This window comes from Jaculus jaculus, chromosome 13, assembly GCF_020740685.1.
Source record: "Jaculus jaculus isolate mJacJac1 chromosome 13, mJacJac1.mat.Y.cur, whole genome shotgun sequence".
NCBI lineage: Eukaryota > Metazoa > Chordata > Mammalia > Rodentia > Dipodidae > Jaculus > Jaculus jaculus.
This window is the reverse complement of record NC_059114.1, coordinates 63020032-63045288: the sequence shown is the minus strand read 5'-3', so window position 1 is coordinate 63045288 and position 25257 is coordinate 63020032. Positions and strand designations below refer to the sequence as shown.

The 25257-nt window shown below is 37.3% G+C and overlaps 1 pseudogene; it reads right to left on the bottom strand.

Annotated features, from left to right (window-relative positions):
• Nucleotides 1-271: 271 nt before the first annotated feature.
• Nucleotides 272-1338, bottom strand: LOC101600112 (annotated as a pseudogene).
• Nucleotides 1339-25257: the final 23919 nt, after the last annotated feature.

The window sequence follows — 25257 nt, the reverse complement described above, 5'->3', positions numbered from 1 at the left end:
GCTGGAGAGATGGCTTAGTGCCACTTGCCTGCAAAGCCAAAGGACCCAGATTCAATTCCCCAGGACCTACCTAAGAGATGCACAAGGGGGTGCATGCATCTGGAGTTTGTTTGCACCAGCTGGAGACACTGGCATACCCATTCTCTATCTGACTTTTCTCTCAAATAAAAATGAAACAAAATCCAAAGTCATCTTTGACTATGTAGGAAGTTTGAGGCCAGTCTGGACTAAATGTCTCAGAAAACAACAAACAATATACAAGTAAATTTCTTGGGCTTAAGCTATTGCTTGAACATGTAAGCTACAAAAATATTCCACAAATTAAGGCTTTCTTCCACTTACTTCAGATTTCTTGCTCCACTGAAATAACGAATATGAGCAAGACAAAAGAGCAAAGATTGGAGGTGTGACTGTTTAAGGTAGAAATTCTCAATGTCCACTACTATGTCTGAAGGGTGATCACGTGGCTTTGGTTTTGCCCATGGGCTCTGTCTCCTGCTCATACTCAATTTCTACATAGGCTCGTTTTCTCTGCTGTGGTCCTTTCAAGGGTGCTTTGTCTTTGTGTTTTGTATTAAGAGCCTGTTCCTCTTCACTGGAGGACTTGTCTTCCTGGTCTTCATCACTGCTGCCGTCCAAATTATCCATATCCTCAAAATCACTTAAGTCACTTTCATCTACCTCATCATCTTCCACAAATTCTCTTTTTCCCACATTCTCTTCATCTTCTTCATCCTCTGAAGAGTCACTCTCTGCCTCCTGTTGCTCCAGGGCCTTGTCGAAGGCATGGATAGGGAAGTTGTAGATGTCGCCATACGTATCCTGTTTCAGTCTCTCCAGTAACTCCTTCTCAATAGCATTGTCCAGCTGAGCAGCTATCAGTGCTTTTTCCTCTCTCCTTTTCTCCCTTCTTTCTACCTTCTTACTCAAAGGAACAAGTTTCCTCCGTCGCTTTAGTGTAAGCTTTCTAATTCGAATTAGATACTGTGTTATCTTGGTAAATCTCTGCTTATATTTGTGTCAAATAAAGCGGGGCCAATAAATTAAATTTTCATCTATTTGTTCCAGTGCTTTCTCATAGTTTTTACTAAGTCGCACCCGTTCCCAGAGACGCCTAGGAAAAGCTGCTCGTTCTATGACCTTCATGTACAGGTAACATTGTCCTTTCTCTTCTTTGATTGTGGCATACTGACTGTTTGCCAGGGGGCAGGATGACCGATTACACAGGCCAGTCAGGCTGTATTCATTCCTGCAAAAGCCCTGAGTCTTGGTTCTTATTTTGAAGGAACAGAATTGCTTGTTTCTTAGCGTATTCCAGATAACATCATCTGACTGCATGGTGCCCAGGTCGGCGTGCAGCTCCCATATTATTTTTATTTATTAAAAATTTTGTACTCAAATGATGAGAATTGGGGGGCACATCTCAATGACAGGGTGTTTACCTAGCACGTGTAATACACTGGGTTCAATCATCCACACCAAAACCAGAAAATGATCTTTTATATCACTATTCCCAAGTAAACATACATTAGGTATGGGAGAGGTATCGGTGCTCTGATTTCTTTTCTTTTTTTTTTTAAACAAATTCCTACCAGCTTCCAGACAGTGTTCTTTTTTTTTTTTTAAATTTTTAAATTATTTATTTATTTATTTGAGAGTGACAGACACAGAGAGAAAGACAGATAGAGGGAGAGAGAGAGAATGGGCGAGCCAGGGCTTCCAGCCTCTGCAAACGAACTCCAGACACCTGCGCCCCCTTGTGCATCTGGCTAACTTGGGACCTGGGGAACCGAGCCTCGAACCGGGGTCCTTAGGCTTCACAGGCAAGTGCTTAACCGCTGAGCCATCTCTCCAGCCCCAGACAGTGTTTTTATCCTGACCAGTCCAGCTAAGGAATCTGACGTTTTTTTGTTCATTTTTATTTATTTATTTGAGAGTGCCAGAGAGAGAAAGAGGCAGATAGATGGAGAGAGAGAAAGAGAATGGGCATGCCAGGGCTTCCAGCCACTGCAAATGAACTCCAGAGGCATGCGCCCCCTTGTGCATCTGGCTAATGTGGGTCCTGGAGAATCAAGCCTCGAGCCAGGGTCCTTAGGCTTCACAGGCAAGTGCTTAACCAGTAAGCCATCTCTCCAGCCCTCTGATTTCTTATATAAGATAAAGTGAATATAAACAAGTTACATTTAAAGCAATTTAATTTGGTTTAAAACACATACTGAATCCCTTATAAAGTCAAACTTCTACCTTAAAGGAATTATTTTTTTTTTATTTTTTGTATATGTGTGAGTTTGTGTGTGGGCATATGAATATCCATACTTGTGTGCATGCATGTATGTGGAGGCCAGGGTTAGACACCGGGTGTCTTGCTCGATCACTATTCAGACCTTATTCTTTGAGGCAGGGTCTTTTGCTGAACATAGAGCTCACTGATTCAGCAGGACCAGCTAGCCAGAGAGCCTTTGTAATTCCCTGTCTTTACCTTCCCAGCTCTGATTACAGGCATGTACCACATTCACTATTTATATGGTTTTGGGGAATCCAAATTCAGACCCTTACACTTGTGCAGCAAGTATTTTATATACTGAGCCATCTAGGAATTTCTACTAAGGTAGTCTAGGAGTTTTTTTTTTTTTTCTATTTTTCAGTTTTTAGGAGTTTTCTTTCTTATAGTGATGTTTAAGATTTCAAATCTTTCAAACAAATCATATTTCATTTGCTGAATAATAACAAAAATTTCTTAGAAAACCAAGTTAATTTCATATAATTGTAAGCTTTGAAATCCTTTGTGCCAACTCAAAATACCTAAGCTAAAAATCTATGATATGTTAAATAATTCACTATGCCCTTTTCTAGAATGATTTACTTCTGCAGACACTCAACTGAGAGGTTTGATAATCCAACTTTTATAAAATGGCATGAAAAATAAATTAAAATGTACAGTCAAACTGGAACTATCTAATTTGATAACGTGTAATCTGATAAAAGTTTTTACTTAAAGCCTGGGTGAAAATGCTCAAATTGTATGTTTATAGGCTCTAGGAACACAGAATCTTGACCCAAAAGTAAGCTGCTTAAGGTCTGCACACATACTTGAAGACTGGAGTCACTGAGCTATCTGTCTATCATTCTCCAAAAGCTGTGCTTTCTAATCTTGAACTGCTGCTTGCTTTAGGGCTTTTGTATTCATATTTGTAACTCTAATTTCAACAGCAGATTCCAGCACAGGTTGTCCGCAGGGCCATCGAGCTGGTGACTCGGTGTTCCGGCTCCATGTTCCTCAGCATGCCTTTCCGGCTTTCATCTTCTTCACAGTATTCTGTTCAATATTTACATTAGAGAAGCATTTCAGTGTTTTATTTGTACATATTTCTTGTGTTTTAATTAAGCAATAGTATGATATAGTAATGTTATGTATTGTATTGTAGAAATATATGTATTGTAGGAATATGAAAAATGCTATATAATGATCAATGAAAATTTCTCTGTATATAATCTACCTGCAGTTTTTTTTCTTCCCAATCTAGGTGGCCACGGTATCCTTACAGAGGCAGATGAAAGACTGGAGGTGGGGAGGATGTAACGGATAACATTAGCGCTGCTACCTGGCTCCCACCCCCATGGTGCTACTCTGGTGCAGGGTCATCCAGTTTTAAGATACGCTGACCTTTTGCATATCCAGTTCTCCTTTTGTATGCCCTGCAAACAGAGCTGGCAGCAGAGACTTATGTGAGGCAGTTTGTGAAGTGAGACTGGGATTCAAAAGTGAAAGAATAGGGGTTGTAGAGAAGAGAGGAAAAGCCAGCGTAACATTAGAGAGAGTGTTGTCTCAGACCACAAGCACTTGCTGTTTGGAATTTGTAGGATGGAGAATTGTCTATCCAGTCCTTTCCTCTACTATTTGAAATTTACCCTCTGTCAATTAACACCTTCCCTCTCTAAGATTTGCTTGCCAGGAGGTTTCATATGCTACCCTAGGGATGGAGAAAGTTTTAGGGCTGGGTAGCAGCTATTACATGTCAAGTGTCTGGTCTCTGCCCATGTCCATGGATTAAAGCAGGTCATCACACCTAAATCAGGCTTAAAGCAGGCCTAACTAAGTGCTTCATATCATACCAAAGAAGTCATGGTTTTCTCATCAATGCATTTCAGAGGGTACTGGCTCAAGTGGGTGCATGTTGAATGAAAGTAAGATTGAGAACAGTTGCATTTTAGTTTATTTCTCTTTTGTTTCTCCTTAAATGTAGGGCAATTTCATATCATCAACACTTCACTCACCATATTTCAGCCAGATAGGTTTGGGCTAAGGTTATCTATTAAATATTTGGGTTTTTGAAAGAATTTTTATTCTGAGGCTAAGAAAGATTTGAAGAAGCATGCTATGTGCTGATTAAGATTAGACTTTGCTTGTAAATTTGAGCTCTGCCAGGAATTACATAAAGATTCTGTAAGTTATTTATTCATCAGTTTCATTTTCCATGACATTTACTTACCTCATAGGCTTGGCATGGAAAGGGTTTAAACAAAGCCTGGCACAGAGCAAGAAATCTAAGAAATAATTATATCTAGTATACAAAAATATGAAAATGTGAAAGAATACTCAAAGACAAAATTATAAAATACAAATTTAAAGCAATATTAAATATTCATATCTGTTTTTTTATTCAAATACAATGATTTTTCTTAACTTAATTAATCCTGTAATGAGCATAAGGAGATGATCTGAGCATGGGAGTACAAGTGAAGGCTTAGGGTCCAAGGGACAGAGCATCAAGACAGGTAAAAAAGGAAATCAAATTATGCTTATGATCTGTATTTTAGGTGGGAGTCACTTTGATTATGGAATATAAAATTAAGAGCAATGAAGAAATTTAAGTTTGGCGAAGTCCACACTCATAATTTATATATGCTTTATAAACTTTAAAAAATATGCCTCATTTTAACAATAGTTGGATTCAGTTACCTTCTTCAAATGTAGAATCATTGTTAAGATTAAAAGCTTTGCACATTTCCTTTTGGAGTTTGTTTATGTCTGTGGAGACAATTCCCCATAGTGCATACTGATCCTTACATAGTCATATTTGGCTTTGAATCTGTATTTACCCTGTTGGATTTCATTTGATGTCAACTACAATTTTATCTGATGCAAATTGGAGGATAAATTAACATATGCAAACTCATTTGGACAAAATGGCTAAGAAAAGTCATTATTTTAAAATACTAAAACTAGGCATAAATATTTAATATTGCATTAAAATTGCTGTCTTTGAGTGTTTCTTTCACTTAAATTTTTTCGTATAGTAGGTATGATTTATATATCTTATATTTCTTGCATTAATTACACTGTAAATTTATCTTATAAAGAAATAATATACTATTAAATTTAAAGAAAACTATTAAATACATTACCTGGAAATGGGATAAAACATGTAAAGTAAATTCATTATTTTTAAAGTGTGTTTTCATTAAATGTAATAATACGCATCTAGTCAATTAGTTATTACTGTAATTAGGGATGGCTTTACAAATAAGAATGACCTCAGTTGCTAGTTATTCCCAAGTTCCTCACTCTTCTGTACTATAATGAAATCTCATACAATATGCTCTGGTACTATGTATCTACAGCCAATTTACATGTTACTCAAAATATATTTTCTTATAGCATCCTACCCAGTGGATATTATGTTACCCTTATATAAAGAGGAAGGAATGCCATATGAAAACAAAATAATTCAAAATCACATTGACCACATGTCACAGAGAAGAAATTTGAACCTAAATATATCTGCTTCTGAGAGATAATTAATGACATGCTTCTCTTAAAGGTAAGATATTACACTTGAAAACCAATTCCAATATTTTTAGGTCATTTTCTTATAGACTTTCAGATTGAATGAATATTCTATTATGTTTGTTCCTGCTGCTGGTTTATATGTTGTATGAAAATAAATTTATGATTATTCAGTATGTCAATTTGGGGACATTTTTTAGACTGCAACGTCATAAGCACTTATTCATTATGGGACCATTTGTGAAGTACTTCCTGCAGCCAGATCTGCATGATTGTTGGGAGTATAGGATGGATCATATAACATCTGCTGTGCAGGATTTCACAGTATAGTGAGGCATTTAGGTAACAAAGAAGAAAGACCATTGTATAGTAGGTGGCAAAACCCATAATAGAGGGGTGTGTGATTGCTAGATACACACCAGGATGTGACAGGGTGTGAAAAATTATTTTCCAAAGGCAGCAATAGTGCACTGTGGGTGATTCAGCACTGTCTAGTTCAGAGGAAATGTGACTGTCCTGACAATGTCATCAGGGAGCAGCACATAAAGTTCAGGAAAATAATGGAGCAGCCTTTTTATGTCACTTCTGGCAGATCCAAGGGCATGTGTGAAAGGCACTCCCTGGACATGCACCATAGCAGCTAAGGTATAGCTATCACAGGCCATGTGACAGGTGGCATGAAGGCCTTAACTACCTACATATATTTTCCGGGTGTAGACAACCATCTTCTAGCTCCCATTGCCCTCCCCAGGTTTAGTGGCCCTGTCCTAGGTTATCATGACCAATGCAAATACATTTCCCTCTTAAACACAGAAGACCTGTCTCTGGCCTGTTGTAGAAATACTTGTTTGACTTGTAAGCCTTATAGGTAAGTTCTAGGACAAAAATACACTAGTGCCCACCTACTCAGACTCAAGACATATTAAAGTTTTCTAATTTTATTTGAGACAGAAAAAGAGAAAGGTGAGGGGGAGGGAGAGAATGGGCTTGCCAGAGCCTCTATCCACTGCAAATGAACTCCCCAGATGCATGTGGCATATTGTGCATCTGGCTTACATGGGATCTGGAGAATTGAACCTGGATCCTTAGGCTTGGCAGGCAAGCGCCTTAACCACTAAGCTATGTCTCCAGCCCTCAAGAGACTTTTTTCCCCCCAGTCAACAAAGACATACATCTTGCAAACCAAAGGCTACACATTCAAGATTCTTATTTGTGATAATGACTTCAGAGGCCTATTTATGGATGTCTCTGATGGGAGTCAAAAATAGAAGGAACAAGATTCAGTTCTACAAATATTTCATTATTTTTACTTTAGGAAAACCATTTTTGTGCATGATTTGTAATCTCACATAGTTCAGCAAGTCTTAGGATGGCAATAAAGCAATCTTCTGTTCCCCTGCCTACTCCCAAATTGATCTCTATAGATGTGACCACTTTCAACATTTTCAGCTAGTTCTTTTAGTATTTACCTCTAGGTTATAAAATAACATGGTTTTCAATGTTACATTTGAGAGAGGCAGAATAATGGCTTCCAAATATGTCTACTTCCAGGCGCTCAGAATCTGTGAATATCTTTTGCAATATAGGCAAGTTTGCTACATGGTAGGTTAGCAGGTGGAATTACAGTCTTAAGGATGTGATAGCAAGGCCAATCAATTGGCCTTAAGATAAGAAGGTTACCCATGGGCTTCAGTGTAATTGTGACCTTTCTTTAAGTCCACAAGAATTGGACTCAAAGTGATAAGTGCTAGAAAAGACACAAATGATTATTGCTGGCGTTGAAACTGGTGACAGAGGCAGTAAGCAAAGCAGAGAGGCAGCATTTGGAATCTGGAAAAGGGAAGAGCTTACAGAAACACGACATCTCTGCTGAAGAATGTGGTTTTAGCCCAGTGAGACCTGTTTCTTTTTTTCCAGATCCATAAGAGACCCAGTTTGTCTTTTTGCTGACCTTATGTTTGAAAGGTGTTTAGTTATATGCAAATAATCTAGTTTATTTTCTCTTGTGTTCAATATTCTTTCATCTGTTGTTTTGCTGTCTTGGGAATCTCATCTTTACTATACAACTACTGCATTTTTACTGTCAATTTTTCCTTTTAATTTTCTGTAAATTTAATTTTAACACAATCCTCTGGTATTCTTTTTAAAAGACCTTTATTGAGATAAGAAATAGTTACTTTCTCATTGCTGTGAATAAATAACTGACCCGAGCAATGTAAGGAAGAAAATAGTTTATTTACAGTTTCAGAAGGCAGAGTCTATTTTGCAGGGAAAACAAAAAGTAAGTGAGGAGCAGGTCCTCACACCTGGCGAGAGTTTGAGAGCAGGGGAAGACCAGCAAGTGAGGCTGGGCTTAGACCTCAAGGCCCACTTCAAGTCACCCACCTCCTCCAGTCCTGTTCCAACCTCCATAAGGTTGCACAACCTTCCCAAACAGCATATAAGGGGGTACATTTTACATTCAGACCACCACAGAGCATGACACATGCTAGAAATTCCATTTGTGTCTTATGGATGTGATTTTTTCTCCATTTCTCTGAAGACATTAAATACAGATTTTGAAATTTTCTCCTGTTTTATTAACTTCAATTCCCTGTGATGTTCTCTCTCTCTCTTTCTCTCTTTTACTCTGTGTGGTCATGTTCTTGGCTTTAATCTTTTCTTTGTTAGAAGGGAATTTCTGAAATCTTGATAATTCCTAAGTTTAAGAACCTACTCCATTGACTAAGAGTTCTTGGGTATAGCTTGCCTTGTCATGGGCATTTCTATAGGATAGATTAATAAAGAACTTTCTGTTTTATTGAAATTCCTAATTTGGGGTAGCTCTATATTTCTTCTCATAGTATCAATTTCCCAAGAGAACTCTCTAACCTCTTGTTTTGGTGAGGGAGTTGGAGTGGTTAATCTGACTGATGCATTCTAGGAGTCAAGTTGAGATGGGAGATTGTTGATGTTTTGATCAGTACATTTCCCTTTAGCTAACTCTTGCTTATATATAGTCCATTCTCTTTTCATCAGTAATTTGCTCCCTGAAACCACAGCTGGTTGGCCCAGACTCTAGTCTTCTGACAGGTTAATCAAGGAAGTGTTCTGATTACATGAGAAGATTTGGGATTTAAGGGCTTACTGTTTCTTCCATAGATTTTCACCTAATAATTTTCCCAATTTCATCTTCACTCCACCTTTAGAGTACGAGGAAGACTTGATCACTGATCTTTCTGGAGCTGTGCATAAACATAAGCTTGCTTTTTAGCCTTCATCCTCTCTTTGTTCCCCACTCAGCTTGTGTTGATTGCAGCATTTATCATTGCATGCCATCTCTGCTCGTAGCCCTTAAATAATGATATAGATCACAAAAGGAAGGGAGCATAAAATATACTTATGTAATATAAGAAAAAATTGTGACAGGAGGCTATCCATCACTCCTGTCAATAAACAGTATGTGTACCCCTTTTGTGATTTTTATCCTTTCTTTTTTTTTCAAGGTATGGTTTCACTCTAGCTCAGGCTGACCTGGAATTCACTCTGTATTCTCAGGGTGGCCTCGAACTCATGGAGCTCCTCCTACCTCTGCCTCCCGAGTGTTGGGATTAAAGGCATGCACCACCACGCCTGGCTATCTTTTCTTTTAAAGGCAGTTATTCTTATGACACTTTTGTTAATCACTTTCGTTTTTCCATTTTGTATTTTTACTACTTTTGAGTGCCTCTTTAAGTCATTTAACATATTTTCTTGTGTTCCTTTTGGGAGCTTTTTAAAAACAGAAACATCATGCATAGTGATTATGTTGTACTTATCTTCTAAATATCATAATCACCAGATTCCTATATTCTGTGGTCTGTTTCATCCATTTCATTGCTTTGAGAGTATGCCATGCTTTGGTTAGACCATAGTTTAAAAAATTGTTATTTGTGGGAATTTTGGTGTTTTCCATGTCTATCTGTTTCTTAGCTACCACATTTCTCTTCCATTGTTTTTTTTTTTTTTTTTTTTGGTTTGTGTCCTCATTCTTCTTAGGCATATGTCATAAATAAGCTCTTATATGACCTACTTTTATTTTGATGTTTTGTATTTTAATTTTAGTATGTATGGGGGCTTGAAGGTAAATCAAATGACATCAAGCCAGGATAAGTTAATTATATTGATAGTTTCTGGCCAGGAGTGGTAGTGTACACCTGTAACCTCAGTGATCTGGAGGGGAGGCAGGAAAAGCATAAGTTCCAGACCAGCCTGAGGTACTTAGCAAGAACCTGTTTGTAAAGAATAGAAGAGAATAGATGAAAAGAAAATAAGTAAAGAAAAGAAATCTGGTACAGTAACTATGGAGATCATTTTAAGTACATTTTTAAACGTGAGTTTTCTGGTTCTTTCTTTCTGGTTTTTTTTTTTTTTTTTTTTTTTTTGTGGTAGGGTCTCACTCTAATCCAGGCTGAGTATGTAGTCTCATAATGTAGTCTGAGGCTGGGTGTAGAACACAGAGTTATCCTCTTATATCTACTTCCCAAATGCTGGACTAAGTGCATGTATCACCATACCCGGTCTATCATTATTTTTACTATTAAAAAACCAGACCGAAAACTTAGGATAATATAATTTGGTTAAGAGAAACCATTAGTGTGTGTGTGTGTATGTGTGTGTGTGTGTGTTATAATTTTATTTTTTATCAGGGTCTCATTCTAGCTCAGGTTGAGCTGAAATGTACTTTATAGCTCAGGCTGTCTTTGAATTCATGACGATCCTCCTAACTCAGCCTCTGACAGCTGGGATTAAAGGGGTGTACCACTGCACCCTGCAAAAGATATGTTGTGTGTTTTATGTGGGGATTTTGCTGTGGGGAAAAAAAATGTAAGCAGCTGTTTTAAGACAGAGAGCAGCTGCAGCTTATGTCTTCTAATTTGTAACAGCGATTCGCCCCACATCTTGTTCTTTCTACCACCTTAGAAATCCCGGCCTGGAATAAACCTGGAGCCACCAGGAAATACACATTCTGCAGTGACAAGTACAAGCAACTGAACACACTCTCTCTCCGTGATTCTCTTCTCTGACCTGTAGAGCATTTTAATACCCTGTGTTTCTAATGAACCAGCAGTTCTCTGTTACCTGGATTGCCAGTGCATAGCATAGGCCTGGGCCAATGGATATTCTGGAGTATACATTAGTAAGAACTGGGTATGGATCCAGACATAATTATGTTAAAAATTGTAGAAAACGGCATCATTTCTAGCCAGCAGCACACAGCAAAGGGAGAGTATAGGTAATTGAATATAAATGATATGGACACATTCTTTATTTTTTGATGCTGCATATATCATGTGTATCATAATTGAAAGCTTTATTTTGAAAAGAACAACCCAATTATTTCTGAAGGTTTTTCGTTTCCTTTCTTTTCCTTTCTTTTTTCTTTTCTTTTCTCTTCCTTCCTTCCTTCCTTCCTTCCTTCCTTCCTTCCTTCCTTCCTTCCTTCCTTCCTTCCTTTCTTTCTTTCTTTCTTTCTTTCTTTCTTTCTTTCTTTCTTTCTTTCTTTTTTTATTTTTTGAGGTAAGGTCTCTCTCTAGCCCAGGCCAACCTGGAACTTAGTAGTACCCTGCTTGCCTTGAACTCATGATGATCCTCTTACCTCTGCCTCCCAAGTACTGGCATTAAAGGCATGAGCCACCATGCCTGGCTCTAAAGGTTTTTCTTAACCCAGTCATGACTGTAATGATTACATGGTGTGAAAAAGCTATATTTGGAGGTGTTTTCTATGTAAGGAATACTTTCTTTTTTATGTTTATTATTATTATCAACAAAATATTTCATATGAATGTATCATGTGTGTTAGTACCCTCTTTTCCCTCATCCTTGCCCCCATTCTGTTGAGGACACTCCCCATTGGAGTTGCAGGGGTTGCACGTTATGTGTTGTGGGAGTAGCAGTCAGTTAATTTGGGGAGAAGGAATGCCTCTGGGCATTCTCAACCCATGGCTCTTACAGTCTTTCTGCCACTTCTTGGGCAAAATTCCCTGAGCCATGGTGGGTGAGTTTTAAATCTACTTCAGTGATAAGCTCTGTGAGACCCTGATCTCTGCTTTGGTAGGTGTTGAGTATCCCCAGGGTCTGTCTCCTTCACCCTGGCGCTGATTATCAGGAACAGCATGGAAGCAGCACTCTTGCTCATCTCCCCATTCCTCTGTGGCTTGTCTGAAGTGCGAGGGGCAGTTTATTTCCTCCAATCTCGCTACCTTCTGGAAAAGAAGAGATTCTCCAGTGGAGACTATAGTCAGTATAGTTTAAATGGGATAAACATTATGTATTTAGGGAGAATTTGATGTATGTAACCCCTCTTTTAGCCAAAGTATAGTGAGTGCTTAACACTGGAGGACACAATCTTTGTCTCCATAGAATTCTTATCTGGTTCCCAATTCCAGATATGTTGCAAAGTTCATTTTCATGGTGTATCCTGTCTTCAGTGCTGCCTGATCTGGAAAGCAAGGCATTGTTGTAATGCATTTTTTGAGTATTAAATTATTATATTTATTGAGTATAGTACACAGCCAAGGAAGGACACCCACCTCATCTCCAGAGCAAAGTAATAGCCAAATCCTACTCTCCCTGTATTATCTAAGTAAGTCCAGTTTTCAAGGAGACAGGCTAGCAGATACTTTTGGGATATCTTGAAAGCTGATTGTTCCATCTAAAATGAAATGGAAGAAAGTAAAAGAAGCATATAAGGACTGCCACTAGCATTCTAAGTCCAAATGCAAAGGATTTCACCCTTACTCCCATCTTGATAGCTTAGATGCCTACTGGGGTTTCCTGGGACCCCTTCCCCTTTCTCTCCTCTGTGGGAGCCTGGGGTATGGGTCCCCTCCCCGGTCTGTGAATGTTTCCAAATGGTCTAGGGACTAAGAGTATTATTTTGAAGGCAATCTTTCATTTTTCTTACCTTAAATATAGGGGTCCTACCTTTCATTGATATTTGAGAGAGAGAGAGAGAGAGAGAGAGAGAGAGAGAGAGAGAGAGAGAGAGAGGGATGAGAGATCATTTACCTGCCAATTTTCTATCATGCTTTTACTTTAATACACATTTTAGATAAGCCTGATGCTTGTCTTATATAAAGAATTTGTAACTTGATGAAACACTTTGACTCAGTTTACCCATATTGGTCTACTGAGAAATTTTTTATTTATTTGTTTATTTTTTATTTTTGTCTTTTGTTTTTTTTGAGGTAGGGTCTCACTCTAGCCCAGGCTGACCTGGAATTCACTATGTAGTCTCAGGGGGCTGCAAACTCATTTGATTCTCTGTGTGTGCCACTATGCCTGACGCTACTGAGAAATTTAATCTGACAGAGGTGACTTTAAGTGTTTTGAAGAGAGGAAAAGAGAACCAAAGTTAGATACTGTTTGTTATTCCCTTTTCTTTGTCAGAGACAATTGGCCATTTTGTCTCTAGACAGGGTCTGGAGGACATCTGGCTTAATCCTGCATGGGGTCTGACATAAAGGGAACGCCATACCTTTTACAGAGTACAGCTTGCCATTAATGTCTTTTATTTGTGGAAAAATATGGTTATGTGAAATCAGAATAATGTAATTTCACAGAAAACAAAGACAGTCTTCACTTTTCTGTCAATTTCACTGATTTATTTTTCCAGAAAATTTTGGATGATTTTTCTATACAGTAAAGACCCATTTCTTTTCCTCAAAAATTTTCAGGTATTTTCAGTCAGATTCTTCCTGTAGCCTGAGACAAGACTATTTTCTTTTTTCACTTATTTCTTTTCTTCTATTTTCTTTCCTTCATTTTGTAAAAAAAGAAATGGTTGCAGCATTACTGTCATGAACAGAAGGTGGCACTCTTCCTTCTAGCTTGTGATACTTTTCTCTTGAGTGTTTATTTTAATACTTCACTTTTAAGATTCAGCATAGCAGTCTGTTGGTGAGTTGATTGTTTCTTTGTGGTTAATGACCACTTTTTCACTTATCAAAAGGCAGGGACACATACCATGAAGTGTAATATTGAATGTAAGGCACCAACTGTCATTAGTAATTCAATGGTAAGCAGCAGTTAAAGTTTGACAAGGTCCCTTACAGTTTACTTGCCATGTGAGCTACTTGTCTCCCGGGTAATTTTTCAATTCATTTTATTTTATAGGCATTAGAAATAATAAAAAAGCATTTAAGTATATGAGATCACTTGGAAAAGATTTGCTGTTTTACTTCCATGTGCTCTGAAAATAGTAGCTGATTAAATGAGAATATAGTGTTGAAATGGGTGATCTTTCCACCAGTTCTAAGCCTCACATTAATTTCCTTTGAAACTTAAATCTTGTTTTATTATCTTCTACTTGGTATCTAATCTAACCTTGTTTATGTCAGTAAAGTTCAGATTACCTCATGGGTGGCAGTAAGATCAATTTGCTTATCCCACTTTGTATTTATGTTGCTTTTTGCTCCAAGGGCATGAAAGAAGTTACAAATACTCATTAAGTATTATCTGTTGATGTTACCTTAATACACTCTATTTTTTGAAGGCCATCTCCTTCATTATTGCATATAAAATAAACCCAGTGGATTGTCCTAGCAATGTCTACATTTCAGGCTTCATTTTTATTTAGGTAATTTATTTTGCATTTTGTTTCAGTATCATATCAACATAACATTGGTTTATTTGAATTATAAGCACCATTATATTTTGTTAGTAGTACAAACTATATAGATATATGAATTTTCAGTTATAAAAATTGGAGCCATATGACTATATGACTTGGAGTTCTACTCTACTTTCAACATTTTGCCTGGCAGCAGTGTAGAACTGAAATTCAGGACATGCCTAACAGCCTTTGGAAAAATGCCCCTTCCTAGTGATCATTAGGAGGCTGTCTTTTCCCAGGAGGCATCTTTCTTCGAGTAATTTGAATTTTTCATCACTGAGATCATGAGGGTGCTGCTCACTTTATCCATGTCATTCCTTCATGTTCACTAAACAATAAAACCAATGAAATTTTTTCGAGGGGAAGTATTCTTTTTTTTAAAAAAAACATTTTATTTATCTATTTTATTTATTTATTTGAGAAAGGGGGGGAGAGAGAGAGAGAGAGAGAGAGAGAGAGAGAGAGAGAGAGAGAGAGAAAGAATGGATATGCCAGGGCCTTCAGTCACTGCAAATGAACTCCAGACTCATGCACCACCTAGTGCATCTGGCTTATGGGGGACCTGGAGAATTAAACTTGGTCCATTAAGCTTCCCAGACATATGCCTTAACTGCTAAGCCATCTCTGCAGCCCAAGGGGGGAGGGGAGTATTCTTATCAGTCAGTTAGAAATATAAAGATAATACTTTTTTTTTTTTTTTTTTTTCTCAAGGTAGGTTTTACTGTAGACCAGGCTGACCTGGAATTCACTATGCATTCTCAGGGTGGTCTCCAACTCATGGCAATCTTCTGACCTCTGCCTCCCATGGCTTAAAGATAATACTTTTGCAAACATGCATAAGAGCTCCTGGTTGGTAAGATATTAGGAAAGGAGCAACAAGGCATGGTTCAAAGAGTCATGACTAGAGACTTGGCTGTTGATGTGATCAGCTCCTAGTTCTACTTCCTTGAAATCAGCTATAGACTTCAGGTTCACACCAATCAGTATATGAAGGTGGCAATGCTCTGCAGACCTCTTCAAAATCTTCCTGAAAATTATAAAGAAATGTAATTGAGTCATTGAATTGGGAATTTAAGTGTTACAGAATACAGGTGCTCTATTTAGCCTCTCTGTTCTGTTAGACTTTGGGCCATTCACACAGTGTTAGTATAGATTTCTGTCCCAACAGAAGGCCAGTTGTTTTTAGGGAGTTTGAAAGTGGTGGGATTATGTTTTGAGGCCTAGCAAGTGAGGACACACCTTGCATGGGTTTTGTAATGATACTTGGCATAAGTAAGGTCATAAATACTGGGAAAGTATCCTAATATAATATTGAGGTTTTCGAGCAGGGTCAGCTTACTGTTTTGTAAATGACTAGCTAGTATTTTAGTTTTACTATTCCATGAGGCAAAATTCAAGATATTATGTAGGTCATTTTATAACTACTTCCAATGTAAATACTCCATAAGTAAATACATCTCTTAGCAGGCTACATAAAATCAAACTGTTGATGCAATTACATACCATAGTTTCTTATTCCCTCCAGGATTCACACAATTTCTTCATGTACATCCATTTTTGATTACAGGGTAGAATTCAGATATTTGTTTGGTCAGCTCTATCAGCACATCTTATATATATTCAAGAAAAGATGGAGAGAGAGAATGAATGGGCACACCAGGGCCTCCAGCCACTGAAAAAGAACTCCAGATGCATGCGCCAGTTTGTGTTTCTGGCTTTATGTTGGTACTGGGGAATTGAACTCAGCTGATTACACTTTGAAGGCAAACACTTTAACTGCTAAGCTATCTTTCCAGCTCCAGGACACCAGTCTTGTTAGAGCTCTGAATGTTTTCTTGAATTATGTAAAAGAACTGTAGCTGATTGAATAGCTTAAAGTTTTCATTTGGCTATTTCACCTACACCAGTAGAGACAAATTTGCACTGGGTAAACATAAAGGCAGGCCCTCAAAATTCAAGTGGCATTTTATTTTATTTTTTTGTAATACATTTACATTTTTTTATTAGATATGGACATATTTAGTATGTAAGCAACACATGTTCGTACCACCCTTTCCCTCTTCTCTGCCCCTTTTCTGAAGAGGCCTTCCTTGTTGGGGATGCAGGTCAACTCCATGGAGATTGTGGGTTATGGGGGGAGAGGCAATGTCTCTGTGCAAAATGTCCCAACTTGTAACTAACAATCTTTCTGTCCCCTCTTCTGCAAAATTCTCTGAGCCATGCTGGGAACATTTAAGTATACTTCAGTGATGGGCATTTAGGAGCCTCTGGATCTCTGGTTTGGTAGGTGTTGTGTGTCCTAAGTGTCTATCTCCTTCACTTTTGTGCTGATATCAGATTCATTAAGAAAGAAGAATTCTTGCTCATTTCCCCAGTTCCTCTGTGGTTTCAGCTGTGGCCAGGGTGGAGTGCACTGGGTCATTTATCTCCTCAGGTCCAGCTCCTGTCTAAAAAAGTGGAGCAGATTCTCCAACACAGAGCAAAATCAGCACTGGTTAAATGGGATAACCATTATGAACATAGAATTTAAAAGGTGTATAGCCTCTTACAGCCCAAGGTTAGTGGGAGCTTGACAATGGAAAGCAGAATCATTATCTGGATATGAGTCTGATCAAGTGGCATTTATTTAAACTATTACAGATTGTGAAGTCTAACTAGAGATTAGGAATCATTGTAGCAGAGAGTTCCCAAGACTTTGTAATTCTGTGCAGTTCCCAAGATTTTGTAACTCTGTGCAAAACACAAACATCAAAAGCACCCAACAAAGGCAGGCATCTTGCTCCACTTTCCTGATTGAATGGCCTGGAATCCCCAGTTCCTGGGTCCACCCACTGCTCTGTATGGGGTGCCAGCTGAGTGAGTTGGTCAGAGCTTCCAGTTCCTTCCCCACCTCCCAGTTCCCTGGTCCCTGTGACCCTGATATTGGCTTGGGAGGCTACCAAAATCTATTGTTAATTCTGAAAGCTGCATATTATATTTTACTTCCTTGTGTGGGCCCAGCCCAATTATTTGAAAGATGTTTACTTTTGCTACCTAGCATTTCAGGCTCCATTTCTAATAAGTCATCTGTAGGTTCAGGAAATGTACCCATTAATTCTTGTAATCATCTTGACAACAAGAATTTTCTTGTAAGTAACGTTTCTTGGGAACAATTGGTAAGGCATGTAGCATTGTGAGGAACATATCTCACTAGGTGAAATGTACGTTTGTGGTGTTGAGAAACTTTGTTCATTCAAACTAGTCATAGTTTCAGGATCCATAATCTGTTTAAACATTACAGGCTCAGAAATTTCTGCAGAAACATTTTTTTTTTCCAGTTTAACCATTGGTGACTGTATAAACACATCTGAATTGGATTCTCTATTACTACTGAGAAGGGGAAAATGAAAGCAAAGTAAGCAACAGTATACTTAGTATAATTGTAAAAAATTCCAAGAAAGAGATAGCAGTAGCGCAGACTGTCAGGCAACATGCATACTAGGAGGTTGCCGAATGACCTCTTGGCTTTGGGAAGTCTTGGCAAGGGAAGTCTTGGATTCTGCAGCTTTGAAAGACAGAGTCCCATCAGTGTCATACTCCAGAGCCAGCTGCTAAAGCTACATGGTCACCACCAGAAAGACACTTCTTACTTATCAAGGGAGCAATCCAACAGAGGAAATCACAATCATAAATCTATATGTGCCAAACACTGGTGCACCATAGTTTATAAAACAAAACCTTCTTGACAGCAAAACAGAAATAAACACCAACACCATCATAGTCAGAGACTTCAATACTTGAATATCATTAATATGCAGGTCATCTAAGTAGAGAATCAACAGGGAACTGATAGAGCTCAACACTATAAATCAACTAGACATAACAAACATCTACAGAACTTACCAATCCAATTCTACAGAATACACAGTCTTCTCAGAAGCTCACAGAACCTTCTCCAAAATAGACCATATATTAGGCCATGAATAATGCCTAAATAAAGTCAGGAAAATGGCAGTAACTTCCTGCATTATATCAGATCACAATACTGTAAAGTTAGAAATTAACAAGACATCAGAATATCTGAATGCTCCTAGAAGTGAATAACACAGTTTTAGACAATGAATGGGTTATAGAAGAAATAAAAAAATAGATTATAAAATTCCTAGAATTGAGCGATATTGAAAACACAACCTACCAAAACTTATGGGACACAATGAAGGCAGCCCTAAGGGGAAAATTCATAGTGCTAAATGCCTTCATAACAAAGATAAAGAGATCCCAAATTATTAATCTGTCAACCTAATGGCTTTGGAAAAACAAGAAGACTCCCCTAAGAATTCCAGATAGAAAGAAATATTCAAGATCAGAGCAGAAACTAATGAACTGGAATCTAAAAATGCAATTTTTAAAAACTCAGTGAAATGAAGAGCTGGTTCTTTGAAAAAATAACCAACATTGTTAAACCCTTGACCAATTTGATCAAGTAAAAAAAAGTGTCAAATTAACAGAATTAGAAATGAAAAAGGAAAGGTTACAACAGACATCACTGGAATTGCAAGAGTCATCAGGCATACTTTCAAAACCTCTACTCAAAACTGGATAATTTGGAAGAAATGGATGAATTTCTAGCTACATACCACCTACCAAATCTAAATTCAGAGCAGATTTATCTCCTAAACAAACCTATCACATCCATGGGGATTGAAAAGGTAATCACAAACCTCCCCAAAAAGAAAAGTCCATGACTAGATGGGTTCTCAGCTGAATTCTATCAAACCTTCATTGAAGAACTGAAGCCAATTTTTTTCAAGGTGTTCTTCATAAGCAGAGAGCAGGGAATTCCTTTTATGAAGCTAACATTACCTTAATATGAAAACCTGAGAAAGATACAAGAAAAGAAAACAATGGCCTATATCCCACATGAATTTAAATGCAAAAATTCTGAACAAAATGCTTGCAAACTGAATTCAACAATATATCAAAAGCATTATCCACCTTGACCAAGTAGGCTTCATCCCAGGGATGGTTCAACATATAGAAGTCAGCCAGTGTAGTATACCATGTAAATAAACTTAATAAAAGCATCACATGATCATCTTAAATAATGCAGAGAAGGCCTTAGATAAAATACAACATGACTTTGTCATAAAAATACTGGAGAGAATAGTCATGAAGGGTTTCTATCACAACACAATAAAGATTATATCTAAAGCCCAAATAATACTTAACATGCAAAGACTCAAGGAGTTCTCATTGAGATCAGGAACCAGACATGGATGTCCACTCTCATCACTGCTCTTCAACATAGTACTAGAGGTCCTAGCCCATGCAATAAGACAGGAGGAAAAAAATAAAAGGGATATAAATTATAAAGGAAGAAGTCAAGTTAGCCCTAATTGCAGATGACAGGATCCTACATATTAATGATCTGAATGTTTCCACCTCAAAACTTCTAAAGGTGATTAATTCCCTCAGTAAAGTGGCAGGATACAAAATCAACACACAAAAATCAGTAGCCTTTCCATATGCAAAGGACAAATATACAGAGAAGGAAATCAGTGAGGCTGTCACATTTTTAATAGCAACAAAAATTTAGATACCTAATAACACTAACCAAGGATGAGAATGATCTACATAGTGAATATATTAAATTAAAAAACCTCTCAAGCAATTGAGAAGATGGAAAGAATTCCCATGCTAATGTATAGATAGAATTGAATAGCAATTCTACCAAAAGTAACATGCAGATTTAATGCAATACCAGTAAAAATTCCAGAATCATTCTTCACAGAGATAGAAATAATGATCTCAAATTTCACATGGAATGGTGGCAGGCCTCAGATATGCAAATATATCCTGAGCAAAAAGCCACCTCTGGAAGTATCACCATTCCTGATCTAAAGAGATATAGTAACAAAAAAGCCATAGTAACAAAAACAGCATGCTACTAGCAAAAAATAGAAACAGACCAATGGAACAGAATTGAGGACCCAGACCTTAGGTCAAGTAACTACAGCTACTTGATCTTTGGCAAAGGTGCCAATAAAGCAGATTGGAGAAAAGACAGCATCTTCAACAATTGGTGCTGGACTAATTGGATAACCATATGTAGAAAAACAAGACTAGATCCAGTCATCTCACCATACACAAAAATCAAGTCCAAATGGAACAAAGACCTGAATGTAAAACCTGAAACTCTTCTCCTACTGGAAGAAACAATAGGAGGAACTCTCCATGATATTGGAGTGGGGAAAGACTTCCTGAACAAAACCCCAGTAGACCAAGAAATTAAACAATCACTCAACCAATGGGATCTCATGAAGTAAAAAGCTTTTGCATAGACAAACATACCATAAACAGGGGCAATAGATTACCCACTGAATGGGATAAAATCTTTGCTTGTTATACCACTGACAGAAGCCTAATATCTAGAATCTACAAAGAACTCAAAAAACTCAACAATAAAATATAAAACAGCACACTCCAAAAATTGGGCAGAGAACTAAACAGGTAGTTCTCACAGGAAGAAATATGAATAGCTAACACACTTAAGAAAATGTTCAACATCCCTAACCATTAGGGAAATGCAAATTAAAACAACTATGAGATTTACCTTTCTCCAGTAAGGATGGCTATACTGCGGGTAAAGAGGAAACCTCATCCACTGTTGGTGGGAACTTAAACTTGTACAACCACTGTGGAAATTGATATGGAGATTTCTGAAAAGGTTGAACATAGAACTACCAACAGACCCTGTTATTCCCTTACTGGACATTTATCCTACATTCTCCATGTTTCACTACAGAGATATTTGCTAAACCATCCTTGTAGCTGCACAATTCATTATAGCTAAGAACTGGAATAAACCCAGGAGTCTATCATTGGAAGAGTGAATAATGAAGTTGTGGTACAATTCCACAATAGAATTATTCTCAGAAGTAATCAAAAATGATATAATTAAATTTGTAGAAAAATGAGCAGACTTGGAACAGATCATACTCCCCAAACTCACAATCAAAGAAAGACAAATGTTGCATGGTCTCACTTATCTGCAGTTCCAAAGCTGGACCAGCTCAAGTTTCTGACAGCTGATTTCAGCTGTGGCTTGGCTGAAGTGCAAGAGGTAGTTTATCTCCTCAGGTCTCACTACATTCTGAAAAAGAACAGTTTCTCCAATGGAAAGTTGCTACAAATTAAATGGGATAAAAGTTATAAATTTAGGGAGAATTTGATGCATGTAACCCCTCTTTTAGCCAAATACTAGTGAAAACTTGACCCTGTGGAGCATAATGTGGGCAGCACCTATTTGTTACTGTGAAGTACAGGTCAGAGAAAAAATTTTAAGCTTAGGCTTCATCCCACCCTCTCCAGGGCCCTGCTTTTCAGGTGCTCCCCCCTTGCTCCATTTCAGGGTTATATCTTTTTGTCCATATCCAAGGATAAAGGACTCTATGGTACCAGTTTATTTTGGATTTAATTTTGTGTTTTGTCCCCTTCTCCTCCCTCCAAACCCTTTCAACACTATTGGCTGGACCTTGAGTTGACTAATAATAATAATAATGATGATAAAAGTACCCCACATAAGACCTCTGAGCTACCTTAATGAGTTAACTAAATCAGTTGGGAAAATATAATTTATTTAAAATAAAAACATGAATGCATATTTCAGTGACACATTTTGTCTTACAGATACAGAGGTTCTTTAATAGTTCCTTGGTTAGTAATAAGCCATTGAGAATTTGTTTCCTATGTTATTTGAAGGAAAACTACCAGCAGATGGGTTTAAGGTCTTGTTTAGCAACCAAGAAAGTTGTAGCCAAGAGAAATCAGGCCACCCAATCAGACAAACCCATTCTCTTGAGGCTCTGTGCAATTTTGCCTCTGGATTGCAAATAATCATCAGGCCATATGGGAGTTTTTAATGTTTTGATGATTTTCTGAAAGACTCTAGTAACACTGGTGTATTACATTTGGGATAACTCTTCCACTGTTTATATACATTATACTTTGTAGAAAATACCATTCCTTATTGGTAAAGAGTCATTAGAGTCTTCCATTTGTAAGATGGAAAAAACACAAAATTATTTATGAGCCAATGATATAAAAGCTTAGCAAGTGTTTTCATCTAAGAAAGCAATCTGGACTTTTTTTTTTTCTAGATCACAGATTGCAATTCTAGTTACTTTAAAGAGTGATGAAGCTTGCTCTGACTCTAAGTAGTATGTAACTGAATTGCTCAGTAAATATTTCAGGCTTGTTAATTTGATGTAAATATATATTTTAGTTAGAGCTTTATGTGACTAATCTTGATATGGGGTGAGATACTGATACAAGGATAAAGACATTTGAAATATTTATCTCTATAAATATATTTTATTTAAGAGTGAGCCTGTGAAGTTTTACTCAATACTTGAGAGCTAGTAAATATTCAGTATTTTTATGAAAAAATGTTCTCTTGACACATTGTTTTAAGAAAAGTTTTTACCCTGTAGCCTAAACTGCCTTGCCTTAGAACTCACTGTGTAGCTCAAACTGGCCCTGAACGCATGGTAATTCCTCTGGTTCAACCTCTCAGATTCTGAGCTACTACATCTGGTGAGGTACACTCTTATTTCCACTTTTTTGTGTATAGTATATGTGGTATAATGTGTAGTGTATGCACATGTTAGCAGATGTATGCATGGTGTACAGGAATGTGGATGGAGGCCAGTGGAGAACTTTGTCTTCTTTATAGCTCAATGCATATTTCCTTGTGATAGGGTTTCTTCCTCAACTGGGAGCTGCTGTATTAAGATAGCAAGCCCCCAGTGATTTTCTGGAGTCTACCCATCATAGACTGGTGTTACACATGTGTAAGACCACACCCAGATTTTTGTGTGAGTTTTGGCAGAATTGAACTCAAGTGGTTTCAGACCTTCTGAGGCCTTCATAATTAAATATCAAGTGCTGTTAACTACTGAACAATCTCCCCAGCCCATATTTTCACATTTCACTGTCTGGAATTGGCATGCATGCTCTAAGGGGAGGAACATTACAGTATTATTGGCAGTGTAGAGCTGCAGTAAGTGTCGGTATACCTTGGAATGTCTTGGATTCAGTGAAATGTTGTTTCTACATTACTCTGGAATGAACAAGACAACAGAAAAAATTCTTCAATGGAATGATGCAGATCCCAGCAGACTCAATGTTAGTTTTTAAAAAATATTTCCTTATTCATTTGAGACAGAGAGAAAGAAAGAAGCAGAGAGAGAGAGAGAAAAAATATATATAGAGAGAAAGTGAATGGGCATGCCAGGGCCTTATGCCACTGTAAATGAACTTCAGATGCATGTTCCACTTTGTGCATCTGGCTTATGTGGGTACTGAGGAATTGAATCCAGGCCATCAAACTTTGGACATAAGTGCCTTTAAGTACTGAGCAATCACTCCAGCCCAGGTTTAGTTTTATTCTAAGAGCTAAAGACCCCATCACATAGGCTCCTTAGTTTTTCTCTGGTGGATTTTGAGTTGTCTCCTACTCTTTGATATATTTTTGTGACCATTCTATTTTAATCTGCTCTCATTTTCTTCTTCATTTCATTTCCCTAAAGTAATGTTTTCTAAGGTGAATTTAAAAATCTTTCTTCTTGCAGGATGTGATGGTGCACACTTTTAATCTCAGCACTCAGGAGGCTCAGGTAGGAAGATCCCTGTAAGTTTGAGGCCAGCCTGAGATATATAGTGAATTCCAGGTCAGTCTGGGCTAGAATAAGACCCTATCACAAAAAAAAAAAAAAATCAAACAAAAACATCATCCTTCTTCTCACCTTTGACCTACCTCTGAATAACCATTTTGGCTTATGATATAAAAGTTTCATATTTATCTCTAGTTCTCACTTTTCTCAAGTGATAGTATTGCATGGGTAAATGTCTATATGAACATTACTTTGGAAAGTTCTTAAGATCCACATGTATAAGAACAAAATATCTTATTTCTTTAAATATCAAATAATACTTGTTTGCTTAGTTCATAAAAGTTTAGTTCATATTTTTACCTTTATTGATATCTTTATGTATGTCAATCACATAGGTTAAATATCTCATATCAATTAGAAACTATATCTAATCACATAGTTAAATGTAATTCAATTTTAAACTCTATAGAAATGACCAGTGCATCATTAGCTCTCCCATTTCAGACTTATTTCGAAAGAAAGCAATTGTGCATAAGCTTGGCCAACTATAAGTACATCTGTTTGTGGGTGTGTGTATGTACGCACATGTGCATGAAATATGCAGCTGCGTTTGGAGTGTATATAATTATATAATTATTTTACCATAACCGTCTTTCAATGTTAGCATAAATAAATCATCTCATTATTTTGAATATCAATATATTTCATCTTCATCAAGATATTAAAAAACACCCTCTCTTTTCATGCTAACTCATAATTTTAGCATTGCCACTTTATATGCACTCAAAAGTCCTACCTTAAAGATGAGAAAACTGAAGCCCATAAAGTTCATTTGGCCTGTCCAAGATAATTCAGATTTTATGTATAAAATCAAGTCCTAATTCCTAACACCAGGTCCGACTCTCTTCAGTTAAGTTTCTCACTATAGAAACAGAGAGTCCAGTGCTCAGAAGACATTAAACTAATAAGATACCCTGAATCCTGGCTTTCAATGAGTAGGATTTTGACAGACAAACTCTAGGAATAATATTTTCTATTATCTGTTGAAGGTCTTTGAGAGACAAAAGAAGCAATTGGGAGGAGCAATTAGATTGTTCCTCTACCTAAGACAGTGGCTAGTTTTTATTTGAAGTATAAAAATGCTGAGAATGGACAATGCAGAGGTACTGTGGAATAAGGAT